This window comes from Triturus cristatus, chromosome 1_2, assembly GCF_964204655.1.
Source record: "Triturus cristatus chromosome 1_2, aTriCri1.1, whole genome shotgun sequence".
NCBI lineage: Eukaryota > Metazoa > Chordata > Amphibia > Caudata > Salamandridae > Triturus > Triturus cristatus.
The window spans coordinates 1,102,060,793-1,102,078,613 of record NC_140580.1 but is presented as its reverse complement, the minus strand read 5'-3'; the positions used below and the strand labels follow the sequence as shown (position 1 = coordinate 1,102,078,613).

The 17,821-nt window shown below is 44.0% G+C and overlaps 1 protein-coding gene across 2 annotated transcripts in view; it reads right to left on the bottom strand.

Moving 5' to 3' along the window:
- The window catches only part of LOC146868750 (beta-1,4-galactosyltransferase galt-1-like), a 160,734-nt gene extending 149,087 nt beyond the window's left edge, over positions 1 to 11,647 (bottom strand). The window contains exon 1 of one of the 2 annotated variants that reach the window (XM_085616164.1): positions 11,557 to 11,647. The gene's annotated coding sequence lies outside the window, so the exon portion shown is untranslated. Of the gene's footprint in view, positions 1 to 11,387 lie in introns of both variants that reach the window. The other variant, XM_085616156.1, reaches the window with a different exon arrangement.
- Between the last annotated feature and the right edge of the window lie 6,174 nt (positions 11,648 to 17,821).

The following is a 17,821-nucleotide window of genomic DNA, read 5'->3' as shown; positions in this document are numbered from 1 at the left end:
TTAAGTAAGTCCTGTCCTTTTAACAGACACATTGTATTCTGTAACATTGTAACTATGGACTCAAAAGACTCGGCAGTAAAGTGCAGTTGGGCAAAAAGCCAGCATTCAATTATCTTATCACACATAACAATGGGACACCTTGCAGCTCTAACCTATGTTCATAGTGACAACACTTTTTTTCCAAGTACCTGGGCTCCTCTTTACCCGGTGTCTTTGGATGGTGACATGAAATCTGTACTGACTTGTTAGATAATGGGGCTGATGGTAAAGGATTTTACCCATTCTGTGCCTGGGTAAATCTCATTGTAGTTATTGGCCAAGAATATTATGAGACAATCATTTCACTAATCAGTGAAATAATACAACACTGCCAAAAGGTCATGTGTGATTTAATATTCACACATTCTTCGCAATTTACAAAAAACTTAGATTACACCTAATATATACTGGTAAACACTGTACCCTAAATCCAAACACACAAGCTGAAGCAAACAAAAGAAAGAAGAAACAATATATTAGTGACATCTCTAAACAACAAATCTAAAGTAGAGTAATTTCAGACCAGTCTTTCTTGCTGCTACCTTGTATAACAAACTTACATTGGGCTGGCCCAGTCCGAAACATATAAACATGACTCATTCTCTCTCACTTTCCTTTTCTTGAATGGCATTGTAGTTCGGGCATTAATACAGGAAATGAAATCACTGGAGTTCCCAACATCCATCTTTACAGGAAGTAACATCAATTGATTTCCCTTCATCCATCTGCACAGGAAGGGACATCACTCTTCCCCCCTTTCAGGACATAACTAATGGTGGCCTCAGAGGCTGCGTGCAGCAGGCTTGAGAAGCAGACATTCTACTGGTGTTCCAAAGGCAAGCCTGTCTGTGCCCGTACATGCCAGAACCACGCCCACTTTTGGCCCTGGTCTGATCCTCTCCCACTGCTACCCCTCTAGGACCTCTCTACAATCAACCTCTCCCGCCGCACCACAGCCTGGTGCCTTGACACAGTGCACAACACTGAGGTAGCTCTGGCAGAACCCCGCATGAGCAGCTGATGCTACCACAGAAAAGCCACCTAGCTACAGGATTGCCTGGCAAGACAGACTTTGCAAGCCCACAAGTGGAATTGCCATCTTCCAAAAGAACACCATCAGCTGCACGCCTCCATGGACACATCATCCTCCAACATGGAACACCTGTAATTTAAGCTCTGCATAACAGCGGACTTCACTCGGAGCCGCATTCTCATCTACAGACCACTGGGACCACACATAACTTCACTGACACCATCACAGGGTTTGTCACACCACTAGCCCTCAACGCTAGCAGCTACATCCTACTTGGAGACCTGAACTCCCACCTGGAAGACCACGCTCACACTTAATCAAAGCACTCATCGAAGACCTTGGAAGCCTAGGCCTCACCCAACTAGTAAAGGGACCCACCCAGCTCATCAGACACCTATTGGACCATATTTTTACCCCCTTCAATAATATCTGAGTCGATGAGCCTACACAACTCTACGGGACAGACAACGCCCTCCTCAAGTTTAGCATCTCTGCACCCGTCCAACAAACATGCCCTCCCGCCAGACCAGCCTGCTGAAACTGGAACAGCATCACTGATAAGAACTATAACACCATTCTCAACATCCACCAACCCAAACACAACAGCCTTGTCAAAGACATCAAGAATTTCAACAATTGGATGACCTCCACCAGTGACTTCCTGGCCCCCCACCCAAGCACAGTAGTACAACAAGGTATGGACCTCAGCCCAGTTGGGACTGTAGCAGAAATGTAGAATGATCCTGGAGAATGCAGGCAGGGGCACGTTGAAATCCACCCTTAAGACACCAGCACAAAATTATCTTATAACCAAACACTCCACTCTGGCAGACTGCACCGATGCCAGCACCAACAGAAGCAAAGAACTCTTCACCATTGTGAAAGATTTAACTTCACAAGTGATCTCCCTCCAACTAGATCACCCCCTTGCAGGAACTCTGCAACAATCTCTCTCAATTCGTGAGCAACAAAATCACCAAAATTTACAGCAATTTCAACCCATGACAGACCTTGCCAATTGCCTTCCAATCTTATACAAAGTACAAATGCTAGCCACGTAGCCCATCGTCAACTCAGAATAAACCACCACCACTAAAAAGTCTATCCACTCACGGGCCCCATCTGTCCCCTGTCCCCACAACACCTACTCCAGAGGACTGCAACCCATCATTGTCATGCTCATACCATTCAGAACACTTCCCCCACTTCTGTGACCTTCCCAGATGCTTGGAAACATGCAACTGTCCTCCATTGCTGAAATGCTTTTCAACTACAGACCGATCTCCCTGCTGCCATCCACGGACAAGGTCTTTGAGAAAATCACAACTGATGCTTCACCAAATACTTCAATGACCAACAACTCCTCAACACCACCTATTCTAGTCCAGATCTAACCACAGCAAGGAATTTGCCCTCATCACTACCATGGATCACCTCAGTATAACTCTGGTCGGAGTAAAGACACAGCGACCCTCATCCTCCTGGACCTCTCCATATCATTTGACATTGCCTCTCACCCCATCCTCATCCAACACCTACACAACATCAAAACCAAAGGAAATGTAACCCAAATGATCTGTTCCTTCCTTACTGGATACACTCAACCTCCTCTCCTGAGTTCCACAAAGATCCTCCCTGTGCTGGACCCTCTTCAACACATACATGAGCCCTATAGTCAGCATCATCTGCTCTGATGACATTAACATCCTCTTCTATGCCGATGATATGCAACTCATCCTCTCCCTCACAGACAAGAAGCCGAGTAACTGGGTCAAGCACAATGCATGTATGACTGAAATCACCCACTAGATGAAGATCAACTGTCTGAAGCTGAACACCGAAAAAAACGAAATCATGATTTTGGGGTACAACACTTCACCGTGGGACTCCACCTAGTGTCCAACAGAGCTAGATCCAACACCGACCCCCAACACCAAAACTAAAAACCTTGAGATCATCTGACAGCAAACTGGGCATGATTGCCCAAGTCAATGCCGTCACCACCTCATGCACCAATACCCTGATGATGCTGTGGAAGATTTTTAAATGGCTACCATTAAGCACCTGGGAAACCATCATGCACACCCTCGTCAAAAGCAAGAACAACATTTATACCAGGATTAATAAAGAACTCACTAAAAGGCTGCAGACCATTCAAAACTCGGAGGCCAAAATTACTCTCAACCTCCCAAGGCGCACTCACATCACACTACACCTGCTGGGTCACCACAGGCTCCTCATACTAAAAGAAATACAATTCAAACTCCTCACTCACACTTTCAAGGCACTATATATCACTGACCCAGCATACCCCAACAACTGCATCTGTTTCTCATACCTTCCAGACACCTCCACTCATACGGATTCCTTCTTGCACTCTTCTTACGCATACGGAAAATCAGCTCCGGCACTTACGTCCTCTCCGACATCACTCTTCAAGCATGGAACAACCTGCCGCTACACATAACAGTGTCCTCGTCACTTCTTGAATTATGTAAAAAGGTGAGGACCTGGCTTTTCAAGTAGTCCTTCTGAGCCCTAAAAGTCCCTAGACTCACACCTGCTCAGCGCCAGGATTCTCTCTCAGGTGATAGTGCTCTCTAAAAATATGCCTAACATGACATATGTGCTGCATGTTTGTACCTCTTCAATAAAAATTTAAAGAATGGACATTTGTGATTTGTAAAATCTGAAGGGGGTTTCTGTTCTGTGGAACGACTCACCTTGAAGAACTGAACAGAAGGTGTGCTTTCTCTGGCTGTGATCCACTGCCTTTGAAACCAAAACAGGCTCTGTCTCCCGTGATCACCAGACTTGCTCAAAACCAACCGACTCTGACTCTGGCCGATTCCATGAGTCTCCACCATTCCGCTCCCGGCTCCCTGAGCCCAAGTGTCCCAATACCCAAAGCAAGTCCCCCCAATGATCCTAGCCTGGATTCCAATGGTCCCTGAACATATATAAGCTCCCAAACCAAACCTGCCGCCAATAACTGGAAGGTCCACTCAACTACAACCGAATGCAACACCCTGACCACCTCTGAAATCGAAGCGGTCCAGAAAGATCAAACGCGACCATCCAACCGACTCAGTCTCCGAACGCTTGTAGTCACAAAACAACGACTCCCAAAGAACCCAATTGCCTCATCAGCCATTGACCGACTCTGAGGAAACCTCGACTAAATCTTCAGCATCAGCCAAGACCGCATCCTACACCCAGCCGCTGGTGGTGTAGTTCTTGTGTTGGCTATTGGGCCCTACATTGCTGACCTCAACCCCAGTAGCTTTTGTTCCCCAGCCTGGTGGCAAGCTCACTAGAGTCCCCCAGCCAATGGCTGTGCTTAGCCCATTTGCTAACGTGTAGTCCCTGCACTCGGCACCCACCCACCTCTGTGCAGCGGGCAGTGCGACTCGAGTGCCCATTTGACCGAATACTGCCCACGGACCCGTAACCCAGTTTTGCCTTCTCAGGACTAAATTTGACTCGTGAGTAATACTCTAGACCTGTACTGAGTTTGCAAAACACATTGTCTCCTTTTTCGTTCCCTCAGGAAATGCAACAGCCTAGCATCTAGAGATACCTGGCTGCGTAAGAAAAGTACTCGCAAAGTAATTCTGATTGTCTGCGAATACAAAGTAAGTATACTGTAACTAATTGACTGCATTCAAACTGTATTTAAACTGCATATGCTTGCAAAGAATTTTTATACTAACCTCTACCAAGTCTGGCTTGGTTCTAGGGGATAAATATAACTAAATAATATTTTTAAACATAGAAAATTGGTCTGAGTTCAGTCTTTGAGTGTGTGACATCATTTAGTTCCTGAGTGTGTACAATAAACGCTTAGCACTACCCTCTGATGAAGCCTTACTGCTCGCCCACACTCCACAAATAGAAAGTAAAGTATTATCTACTTTTACCTCTGCCTACCTTTGGGGATCCACTGTACTCTGTGGACACCATACCTTACTCTGGTATACTATATACAGAGCCAAAGTCCTACAAAGTCTATGTATTGCACTCTCATTCACACTTACATATCATTACCCTCTCTCGTGTCTCATTACTTCTCACACTCACTCTGTCTGTTTTACAGGACTATTAATGCATTTGAAAAGTAAGAGTGCTATATTCAAATGCTATAATTAATTAATTACTGGAAACAGTTTGACATTATTAAGTTAATCCTTACTGAAAATTATGAACTGTAGGGGTGGACAACCCTGCCAACAGTGTAGTACCTTGTGAAACCTTTAACATTTTGAAATACACTAGGTTCATTTGTAGCTCTGCATTCTAATGCAACTGGAACCTGATGCTTTAAGCATACTCGCTAATGCTTTTCTGCACTATTGGCCTGACTACATTGAGGTGGCGCTGCTGTTGTGGGGGAATTCATAACTGCTAAGTGTTCCCATGCCAAATGACTCACTTTAAGTAAGTCCTGTCCTTTTAACAGACGCATTGTATTCTGTAACATTGTAACTATGGACTCAAAAGACTCTGCAGTAAAGTGCAGTTGGGCAAAAAGCCAGTATTCGTTTATCGTATCACACATAAGAATGGGACACCTTGCAGCTCTAACCTATGTTCATAGTGACAACACTTTTTTTTCCATTACCTGGACTCCCCTTTACCTGGTGTGTTTGGCTGGTGACATGAAATCTGTACTGACTTGTTAGAAAATGGGGCTGATGGTAAAGGATTTTACCCATTCTGTGCCTGGGTAAATCTCATTGTAGATATTGGCCAAGAATATTAATAGACAATCATTTCACTAATCAGTGAAAGAATACAACACTGCCAAAAGGTCATGTGTGATTTTAATATTCACACATTCTTCGCAATGTACAAAAAACTTAGATTACACCTTATACATACTGGTAAACACTGTACCCTAAATCCAAACACACAAGCTGGAGCAAACAAAAGAAAGAAGAAACAATATATAAACTACATAGGTAAACATGTCAGTGATTATACTTTCTGCTCTACTTATTTTTTTTATCCTTATTAAAGGATCTCATGAACAAAAATAATATATTGTATGTTTTCGTATTAATAATAGTAGTACACTTGAATTGCCGCTTTAGCTCGATTCGTAATAACATTAGATTTACAACTCATATCATTATATTAGTCAACATTATAGGCTCAAATCATCATCTTTTATAAGCATTTATATATTGGATAGTATAAGAACCAACTTAATGGATTTATATACAACTGACATTTAAAGATGGCCGAAATTTTAGAGCATGGAAACGGTATCCTTTGCTTAGTTTCCTTTTCCATATTTCTATAGCTTTCGTTTTTCAGAATTTTCATCCTTTTTTATTAGAGGACAACAAGGCTAAAAATTTAAATTCTTGTGTGTCTTATGACAGCGAAAGAAACGTATTTATTAGTTGTTTCTGCCCGAGTCGTAATTATCGTCTGAATTACGATTTACATCGCTACTTTCTGATTTATAAAAGCATAGATTATCATTTCTTTGTTCAAAATCGGATATTTATCCGATGAGCGTTAGATTCAGTAAAATAAAGTTTGAAACATTTATACTTTAGACACTTCAAAATGGCCGAATCGTTTGCGAGAGGCTTTTTACATATAAGGCTGCTTCAATGCGAGCGTCGCGTAACTATGATGTCACTAAATACGCGTCTAAGATTCGAGATCAGGTGTTTCTGATTTAGAAGACACAAGGTATATAAGCGGCGGGAAACTACTATGGAGTTTGTCGGTGAATCGGAGAGAGAGCAGGAATCACGTATCAAGGTATTTCCATGGCAAATAGAACTTTGGAAACCCGTTTTGATAGTCAATATGAGGTTAATTTGTTTTTTTAGATGTGACAAGTTACACATAATGTGTTAGTTTTTGGATACAAATTTGAAACTTTAGCTTGATTGTCTGTTGGGGTACTAGTCAAAGTGGCTTTCCAGCCTTATACTTTTTAACTAGATAGAAACATCACCCAACCTCCCATGGCCATCAGAATTTGCATTCTTCTCCCCTTCCCTTTTTTTTTTAATCCTTCACTAGGAAACAGAGACTATGGTTCTTGGTGCATACTTATATATATGTCGTGCATTAAGGCTTCAGATACAATTTAGTATAGTTACTAATGCCCACTATATGTATATAAAACGAAAACTGTTTTTTGTGATTCCTATGATTATTTGTTTGAACTATTGTCCATTTTGATTTTGGGTATTGATTAACTTCTTTCAAGTACCCAGCAATCATAAAAAGTATCGATACCATTTGATCTGAAATATAGGTTGAACATGTCTGTGTAATATTTTTAAACCTTCTTCATCAAAATTTTCAAGACATGAGTTATCTTTCTAGTTTCATGTTTCAGTTTGAACGTATATACAGATATACATTTTTGTTGGTAAATAACAATTTGTTCATCAAAAAATTATTAATATACATATATATTTCTTATTAGGTGATTGATCGATATTTCGATGTTAATAAATTGAGCGTCCGCCTATGCAAATTAAGATTTTCCGCCTTACACAACCATTTGAAGCTACTGTACAGGTGAGAACCTAGCTATTACTAGAAAGAGGTTCGATCTATCAACTACTAAATTGTTTATGGTTGCGCACTGTCTTCTGTTCTGATTTTTAAATTCGAAATCTCTGGTCTTGGTCTATTCCTTTTCTAATAATGGTGAGCATTGTGGAGTTTCGTGACTTTTATAAATGCCAGATCCTTATGTCATTATGTAATGATTTTCTATTTCTTTCTATTATATTTTGATTCAATATTGGTTTCTGTTTCTGCTTTAGATTTTTACTAAGAAATCTGATAGCCACCATTATAATGGACCTTTTCATCTTTAATTTGAACCACTGGTTCTCTAGACATATTTAAACCTTCTGCGACCGACTAAGGTGAGATAAATGGTACTATTCAACCCCCTCTTTTTGAAATATCTCGTTAATAAGTTCAGGTTGTTCTAATTTGGTTTCCCTTGCCTTAAATTTTTAGAATATTTTTGATATTTTGGATGTCCTAACATCAAGTGGGACTCGCTGTCTATCTCTTACTTACCAATCATCAAATATAAAGCTTATACTTGACTTGCTGTCATTTTGAGGTGAGATAATAGTTTTTATCTTTTGAGTCTTAGCTTTGGAAAATATAAATTTAAAAATGAAATATTCTTTCGAGTTTTTAAAGAAATTGTCATTATGATCTTTGAACATAGTACAGTGATTGATGTATATGAAGACTCTCTTTTCATGTCTTTTGGAAAAAAAAACTATATAAATAAGGTGCTAAAAAATATGTAAAAGAACGCCAAAAAATAAATGTGTTTTAGGGCATCTTATGTATATAATGACTCCATCTTTGTATCTTTGTATAATTGTATAATCTAAAACAAAAACTTTTTTAACGTTTGTAAATATGTGTACGTCCGTCAGTTTTAATGAGTGTTATAAAAATGTCTTTTCTATTCTGTTACAGCCCTGAAGAAGTTCTGTTAAAATTTGTCCTTAAAGGAACGAAACGCGTTGGCTGTTGTTGTGTTTTTATCAGCTATGAAATAAAAGTCAAACAAAGAAACAGAGAAACACTTTGGACTCTCTATTTTATGTTCAGTGCACCTCTATTTGTTGTGAAAAGAAAGAAGAAACAATATATTAGTGACATCTCTAAACAACAAATGTAAAGTAGAGTAATTTTAGACCAGTCTTTCTTGCTGCTACCTTGTATAACAAACTTACATTGGGCTGGCCCAATCCCAAAGATATAAACATGACTCATTCTCTCTCACTTTCTTTTCCTTGAATGGCATTGTAGTTCGGACGTTAATGCAGGAAATAAAATCACTGGAGTTCCCAACATCCATCTTTACAGGAAGTGACATCAATTGATTTCCTTTCATCCATCTGCGCAGGAAGTGACATCACTCTTCCCCCCTTTCAGGTCTTACCTAATGTCGGCCTCAGAGAGTGCGTGCAGCAGGCGTGAGCAGCAGACATGCTGCTGGTGTTCCAAAGGCAAGCCTGTCTGTGCCCGTACTTGCCAGAATCACACCCAGCTTTGGCCCTGGTCCTCTCCTCTCCCACTGCTATCCCGCTGGGACCTCTCTACCATCAACCTCACCCGCCGCTCCACAGGCTGGTGCCTTGACACAGCGCACAACACTGAGGGAGCTCTGGCTGAACCCTGCATGAGCAGCTGATGCTACCACAGAAAAGCCCCCTAGCTACAGGATTGCCTGGCAAGACAGACCTTTCAAGCCCACAAGTGGAATTGCCATCCTCCAAAAGAACACCATCAGCTGCACACCTCCATGGACACATCATCCTCCAACATGGAATACCTGTAATTTAAGCTCTGCATCACAGCGAACTTCACTCGAAGCCGCACTCTCATCTACAGACCACTGTGACTGCACATAACTTCACTGTCCCCATCAGAGTTTTGTCACACCACTCGCCCTCCACGCTAGCAGATACATCCTTCTTGAAGACCGGAATTTCCACCTGGGAGACCACGCTGACCCCAAATCAAAGCACTCATCGAAGTCTTTGGAAGCCTAAGCCTCGTCCTCACCCAATGAGTAAATGGAATGGACCAACCCCATCCTTATCCAACACCTACACAACATCAAAACCAAAGGAAATGCACTCCAATGGATCTGCTCCTTCCTGACACACAACCTTCTCTGCTGAATTCCACAAGGATCCCACAAGGATCCTCCCTGTGCCTGACCCTCTTCAACACATACATGAGCTATCTAGTCAGCATCATCTGCTCTGATGACATCAACATCCGCTTCTATGCCGTTGATATGCAACTCATCCTCTCCCTCACAGACAAGAAGCCCAGTAACTGGGTCAAGCGCAATGCATGTATGACTGAAATCACCCACTGGATGAAGATCAACTGTCTGAAGCTGAACACCGAAAAGACCGAAATCATGATCTTCAGGAACAACACTTTACTGTGAGACTCCACCTAGTGCCCAACAGAGCTAGACCCAACACCGACCCCCAAAACCAAAGCTAAAAACCTTGAGATCACCAGACAGCAAACTGGGCATGATTGCCAAAGTCATTGACGTCACCACCTCATGCACCAATACCCTGATGATGCTGTGGAAGATTTTTAAATGGCTACAAATCAGCACCTGGAAAACCATCATACACACACTTGTCAAAAGCAAGATGGACTACGGGAATACCCTCTATGCTGGGATCCACAAAGAGCTCACCAAAAGGCTGCAGACCATTCAGTACTTGGTGGCCAAAATTACTCTCAACCTCCCAAGGTGCACTCACATCACACCACACCTGCAGGGTCACCAGGGGCTCCTCATACTCAGAAAAATACAATTCAAACTCCTCACTCACACTTTCAAGGCACTATATAACACTGACCCAGCATACCCCAACAGTTGCATCTGCTTTCTCAAACCTTCGAGACACCTCCACTCATACGGACTCCTACTTGCACACATCCAACGCATACGGAAAACCAGATCCAGCAGTTGAGGCCTCTCCGACATCACTCCTCAAGCATGGAACAACCTGCCACTACACTGGCTTTTCGAGTAGTCCGTCTGAGCCCTAAATGTGCCTAGACTCACACCTGCTCAGCGCCAGGATTCTCTCTTGGGTGATTGTGCTCTCTAATAATCTGCCTAACATGATATACATGCTGCATGTTTGCATCTCTTCAATCAAAATAAAAAGAATGGACGTTTGTGATTTGTAAAATCTGAAGGGGATTCCGGTTCTGTGGGACGGCTCGCCTTGAAGCACCGATGTGCTTTCTTTGGCTGCGATGTGAGATTGAAGAAGGTTCCTCTCATACTCAGCCATCTGTACTGAACTCCAGGGGTCGTGTTCTTAATGGGAACACTCGTGGGATTTATACCTTATTTACAAAACGTACGCACGCATCACACATCAATGGCTGCTTCATATAGAATGCATTAAAAGTGCGTCAATGGATGGAAGTGGGATGAGGCAGGAGGAAGAGAGAAGTACAGAGAAATAGATAGGAAAAGCTCTGTACAAAAGAAAAAAAGTTCCCGGTTACTTACTTATGTATCACTCATACATCCAAAACATTGCTTCAAAGAGCGGCAGGGGACACGAAGCACTGTACAAGGGCTTCGCACGAAATGAGAGACTGCATACAGGTGTGCTTGGCGCGCGCAATTTTTGTAATCTCGGAAAACTCAATAGTATAAACCTGCCTCCCCATTCCCCCCCCACCCCCCACCAGACCATAGGAAATTACAGAAATAGCTAAGGCCGGCCCACCCCCGAGGCCAGCTCACCTGGCACTGCCAGATTGCCTTATGCCAGTCTGATCCTGGGACAAGAGGCGGTGAGAGGGTGAGAAAGGAGGGCTTTGAGGAAGACAGTGTAGGTCCAGATGATGGAAGCATGCCCAAGGCTCGCAGGTAAACACGACCCTCACACGAACCTCCGAAGAGAGAGTCTTACTTCTTTATCTTCGAAGTGGGAGTCTTACTTGCAGCCTCCGATGCGTCCTCCTGCACTCTTTCGGAAGTGAATGTCACCCGAGCAACGTGCACTGTCCCGCTTGGCATCCAGCACGCGCATGCGACACTAGTTTATACAGGGAGGATGAAAGGCAGGGTGTGAAGTGGAACCAATTGTTTATACTGGCCTAGCTCCGCTCCCACACGCAGATTGCTACAAGCGAGCATCACACGTTTCCAAGGAGGCTCGTGTCGCGCTCTATGAGCAAAAGAAAGAGACCCTCTCCCTCCTCCAACAGAGCCGGTCCTAGCTCGGAAGCTCGCCCTGGGCGGATAGAAATGTGCCCCCTCACTGCTGCCGGTAAATACAATGAGGCACCCAGTTTGTGTTCACGGCCAGTCACAGGGTGATTACCTTAATGCAGTGACTGGTCTCTGAACATACACCTCCCTGGACTTTTGGAGGAGGCTTCAGGATACACAGAAGCTTCCTGGGACACTGGCATGGTTAAGGAGTTAATGAGTTAATGAGGCTGGAGCGATGGATTGGCTGGTGTTTGGAAAGGCGTTTGGATCCCATTTCAGTGGGTGTAGTAGCAGTATCAAATTTATTTGCGTCCCTAACCCAAAACAGAAATCTTAATGGACTATTAATTGTGATATATCTGCAATTTTGGTAGGTCACCAGAAAGTGGATGGGAAACCAGTAGGCGAGCATCCATTGATATGTAGGTTGTTGAAGGGTATTAGGTATATGAGCCCAGGCGCGGTGCGTCCATTGGGGGGTGGGGGCGTTGCCCCCTCACCCCCGCCCACGCCCGCAGCTCCCTCGGCATCTCTGAACTTAGTTTACTTAAGTTCAGAGACGCCGAGGGAGAACTGACAATGCATGTCAGTCAGCATGACGTCGGACCGTGGGCGGTCCGGCGTCATGTTGACTGGCATGCATTGTCAGACAAGCCAGGGAAAGGCAGCACAAGTGTGCATGAGTGGGCATGGTGAGCTCATATTTAGCCCGTGCCCAGTCATGCGTACTTGTGTTTTCACTGCCTTGCACATGCCCATTAGGAGCCCCTCGGTCTCTTAATGGGCAGGCGGCGGGCGAAGCGTAAGCGGTGCCCTCAGCCAATCCTGGCGCTGCAGCAGCGCCAGGATTGGCTGAGGGGTTGCCACTCCAATATGCTGACGTGGTGTTCCTGTTCCGTGTTCCTGTTTGAACCGTGTTCTTGTTTGAAGGCGCCAACGCGGACCAGGAGCAGAGGCGGTCGGGTCAGGTAAGTTTTTGTTTTCATTTTAGTTTTATTCTCCCTCGGCCCCCCACCCCGAGCGACCTGCTTTCGTTTTTTAATGATATAAGCAATGGGCATTAGGTCTCAGTAGGCGCTATAGATGTTAAATCGATTGTGAGATGTGTTTTGTCAAGACTCAAGGACGCACGTCGGGGCAACTAGCCGCTGAGACTGCAGGGCTCACACCGACATTTTATCTAAGCAGGTGGTGTACCCAACACACCACATCCACTGCTGTAACGCAACATAATGGCCCCCACGGCAGAGTGCGATGAGGGGCCGAGAGACAATATTGTTAACATTGGGATGAATGGTGGTACACGCTACAAGGACCACACCTGATCTATTCACAGGCCATATTCTCTTCGTGACCCTCCCTTGAAGGGAACGTAAGGTACACTGAGTTCATGCAATTTATGCATAGGCTTGTGTGAAGCGTGCACACCACATCGAAGAATCTTACCTACATATATTAAATGCTGTAAACAATAGGTGCTATGAAGTTCCAAGCTACCTTTTATTTTATACAGCGCTTGCCAGCTGAGTTTTTCACCGTTGGTAATGACTGGTGTTACCATTACCCAAGTGGCAGCTGTTCCTTCTGCAGACCCACAACTGGCTGAATGTTTGAGTTGGCCCTGCAGTGTTTGGAACCTGTGACTCGTAGGGCACACATTGATGCCAGCAGTTAGCTCCAGGAGCAATCTCACCCACATTAGTCGGTAAGCTACATGTCACCTTCCTGTGCTCTGGTCGCCATGAATGCCAAAACAGCAAAGGGTGCCTAGATTCCCAAAGCGCTACGGGGCCATCCATGTGTTGGTAAGTATTTCTATAAGTGCGCGTAAAACTGGCATGATATTATTATAAAATTCAGTCTGACTTCACACACATATTTCTGTTTATATTACTATTCTGAACATTATATGTCTCTTATGTGGCAGTGTGCTCCTCCGTTGTGACCAGTACTAGTCTGAGTCTAGCATGGTGCTGTTCATTTTGAAGTAGGTATTGGACGCTACGCTCAACACAAGTCTTTTATAGCGCTGTCTGTCGTCGTAAGTCACTGCTTGAGTCTAGTTCTCCCGCTGCTGGCAGCTGCCTCCCCCCTCCTTTCTTACCCCTCTTCCCTCTCTGTCTCGCTCCTCCTCATGTAGTCATGTAGTAGAGACTTCAAGAAACAGGTATTACCTTCTCTTTCCTCCTTTCGTTTATTTGCTTCCTTGAAGAAATGGATCCAAAAAAGAAAAACACTTGCTGGAAACGTAGACTTTTGCTGACATTTTTCAATTTCTAAGTGCAGCCTCAGGGTAGAGAGAAATAAAACATTCAAAATATGAGAAATAACTAACTAACTAAAGCAAGGTGGCCATATTGATTTATTCACACCTAAACACATTAGCGCCACATTACAGTGTTTGCCAGTGAAGCCCTTCTTTTGTTGCCTCCTCGCTCTTTGAACAACCATGTTTTCCCTGGGTGGGAAAGCACACTATTCCTGGAGGTACTGAAATACCTGCTTGTTGGGTGCGTGCATTGGATAACAAAATGCATACCCCTTATGGTGGTTTGGGCTCGCTCGCTACGCTCGCTCGCAATGGTGCAGTAGGCCAATCATTTTACGCCCACCTCTTTCAAATGTCACCAGCCGCCCCTGTGGCCATCCTAAATCAAGGGATATGGTGATATGGAATGTCAATCTGGTTTTACACTTGTTTGATTCCAGGTCTGATGATGACTTATTGTCACTTAAGAGGTTGTCTGACAAACGTATTTGGTCTCTTTTAATAGGGTTTCAGATATTAGAGCCCTGGACATTTCTGCTATGCTATTCACACCCACAGGAGTTAGTTCCATATTCTTGGATGGAGTAAAATTCATGTTGTTTTGTGGAATTCCTGAGTTGCCCTACTCACCCTAATTTGTGTGTTGTACGGTGCCTTAAGCAGAATTTAAAGGTAATGTTGGGAGTGAGACCTCTTGTGCATCAGTTGCTCATATCCCTGTGGAAACCTTTTGCACCAGTTACGGCCACTCATCTCAGTAGATGGGTTAAGCTATTGATGGTTAGAGTGGGGGTGGCGGTCGCATCATTTTCGCCTCACTCAGGGGGGCCACAGCTTCCAAGGCCTTTTGTGATGGAGCTAGTTTGGAGGACATTCTAAAGGCCACAGATTGGTCCAGGGTTTCCTCTTTTTTAAAGCTTTTATTGTAAACATGATGATCATGTGGCAATGTCTGTAGCTGATGCACTTTGAACGTGCATTATATGAAACCTTTGTGTCTTGTGATAAAATCTACAATTAATTTACTAGGGCCGTCTCTTCTTTTCTACAACCATTTGATTTGATATGTCTCTGTGATGGGGTCCATAAACCCATGTCAAATTGTACTGCTTCAAATGTCATTGTAAGCATCAGGGCGAAGCAAATGAACGGTTCATGTATCATCTTTTATTTTGATAATTTTCCAATGAAATGTACTTCTGCCTTAGGCTACACTGCTTCTGTTTGAGACACAGACCAACAAAAGAAGCCGGCAGCTTTCATTACCAGGTTGTCTTTCTTTCTCCTCATCACAATACTTCGTATTTGAGGATGAGTCACCATCCTGGAGACAAACACCTCCGGGACACCCACAAAAAAGGTAAGCCTACAAACCTAAGACAATAGCTTCACACTCTTTTCTGAACTTGCACCACTTTTTCATCTACAAAAAGTTCCCACACCCTTGGCACCTCCAGTTCTTTCACTCTATATATATTTTATTATATATGTTTCAGCTTCCATATTCATATAAGGTACGCTATGTACCTTCACCTCTGAGTATCAGCATCGAGGTACAGGGCCTTTGCCAGCCTCTATGCAACCAAGACTACTTCGCGCTACTCTCAGCCAAAGGCCATGCAACTGGTCGCAGGCCCTGCAAAGTGACACAGCCATGTGCCACTGCCATGTCTCCAAAATGCCCACACAAGGCCTTTGTATGTGCACGGCAGACACAGCTGTACCGATATATGTGTGCCCCTCCTTGCGTTCCAACAACCATGCAATCCCTAATCTCGAAAGCATTATTGTAATTATCATGCGGAACGGAACTGTACATTGCAAGAATTGTTTAACCTACCAGCACATCCACACTTGTCCACACACAGAGGTAGACTTCTAAAGAAAGGCTAGATTTACCTGTACCTCATAACAATGTGGCTGTTTTAATAATATGCAGGGCCGAGGGCAACTTGACCAGGATTATGGATTGTGGCTCTTGTCCTTTAGGGATTGCACTTTGGCATTTGAGTGGTAGTTCACATGTCTGAGGGGTGACCTAAGTGTAGACTCAATGTCTAAACAGAGGTATACCTCAGCCCCCAAAATCAATCACGTGTTATCAGTTTCTCAGCGTGCATTATAAGACAGATGTAGAATTTGCTTTACCGTATGCCTTGTGGGATTTCTCTCTGGGATGATGTCCATGCAAAGGCAGTACACCTGCACCCCCTTGTGTAGGTGTTGCATCACTATGTCCTACCACTTGAAACTAGTGAAGTTTGACAGAAAAATGCATGTCAAATCATATTCTGCCATCTAACTAAGCCTGACTCTGTCAAAAGAATCTTACCGCTGTTATTGTGTATATTAGTCGTTACAAATTGGGTTTCTGGTTGGCAGAGGTGTGCACCCTGTCCAAGCAGGGATCACAATCCTAGTCAGGGTAAGTCAGACACGCACTTTAAATTAACCTGTGCTCACCCTCTGCTAGCTGGGCACAGATCAGGCAGGCTTAACCAAAGAGACAATGTGTAAAGTATTTGGGCAACACAAAACACAGTAACACAATGAAAACACCACAAAAAGACTCCACACCAGTTAGAAAAATAGACTATGATTTCACAAATAAAACAAGGCCAAAACGACCACAATCCAATACGTAGAAGCCGTGATCTGAATTTTTAAAACTTAAATGTAAAAATAGCAGTTAAAAGCAATAAGCGCCTATGGGGGTTATCTGGTCACGTTGGACTGGGAAAAGTCAAGAATTCAGGCTAACCATGATAGAGCATGGGCCAGATACAGGGGTCATGCAAGGCCCCCTGAACAGAGTACCTTGATCCAAGTCACAAAAGTGAGATGCAGGGTGCAGCTGAGTGATGCGTCAGTGTCAATGCCACAGTCGAGGTGATGTGTTGATTTTCTTCACGCTGTGGTGCCAGTGTGCCGTTTCTGAAGATGATTTGCTGAGCCAAGAGGCGTTGGTTCTGTAGATGATGCACCGTGTTTCTCCAAGCAGTCGAGGTGATGTGCACATCTTCCCATACTGCAGCGGCGGCAATGTGGCGGCCCCAATGCGTCAATTCTTTAGGTGAAGCGCTGGTTTTGAGTGTGATGCGCCGATTCTGCTCCTGCAACAGGGTCAATCTGCCGGTTCTGCTACACATAGACTGGAGCTGCATCAATTTTATTGGAGCAAGCAAATGGGTCCACTTCCAATGGATCAGGCACAGGAGCAGGTGGTGAGGCTGTAATATCCCTGAGTCTCGGGAAACAGGAGTTAAGCCAACAAGCCCTTGGAGATCACTCTGGGTTCAAGGCAGAGTCTAGCTCTTTATCACCAGGGTCAGAGAGTAGCAGGTATCAGGGCAGCACAGCTGAAAAGCAGTTTTCCAGAGCAGCAATCCAGTAGAGTGAAAATACTATGTAATAGGACAGTGGTTCTTCTGACAGAAGTTATTTACAGGTCCAGAAGTGTCTGATTTAGTGAGGTCAGAGACTCAGTACTTATACCCAGTTGTGCCTTTGAAGTGGGGGTAGCTTCAAAGAAGGTTCTTTGAAGTGCACAGGGGTCCATTCTTCCCAGCCCTGGCACCAGACTCACTAAAGGGGGGTAATCAGCCCTTTCTGTAGGGACAGGACACTGCTCATTCAGGTGTATGTGTCAGCTCCTTACTCCCATCCTGGTCAGGATGAGCCAACAGGATGC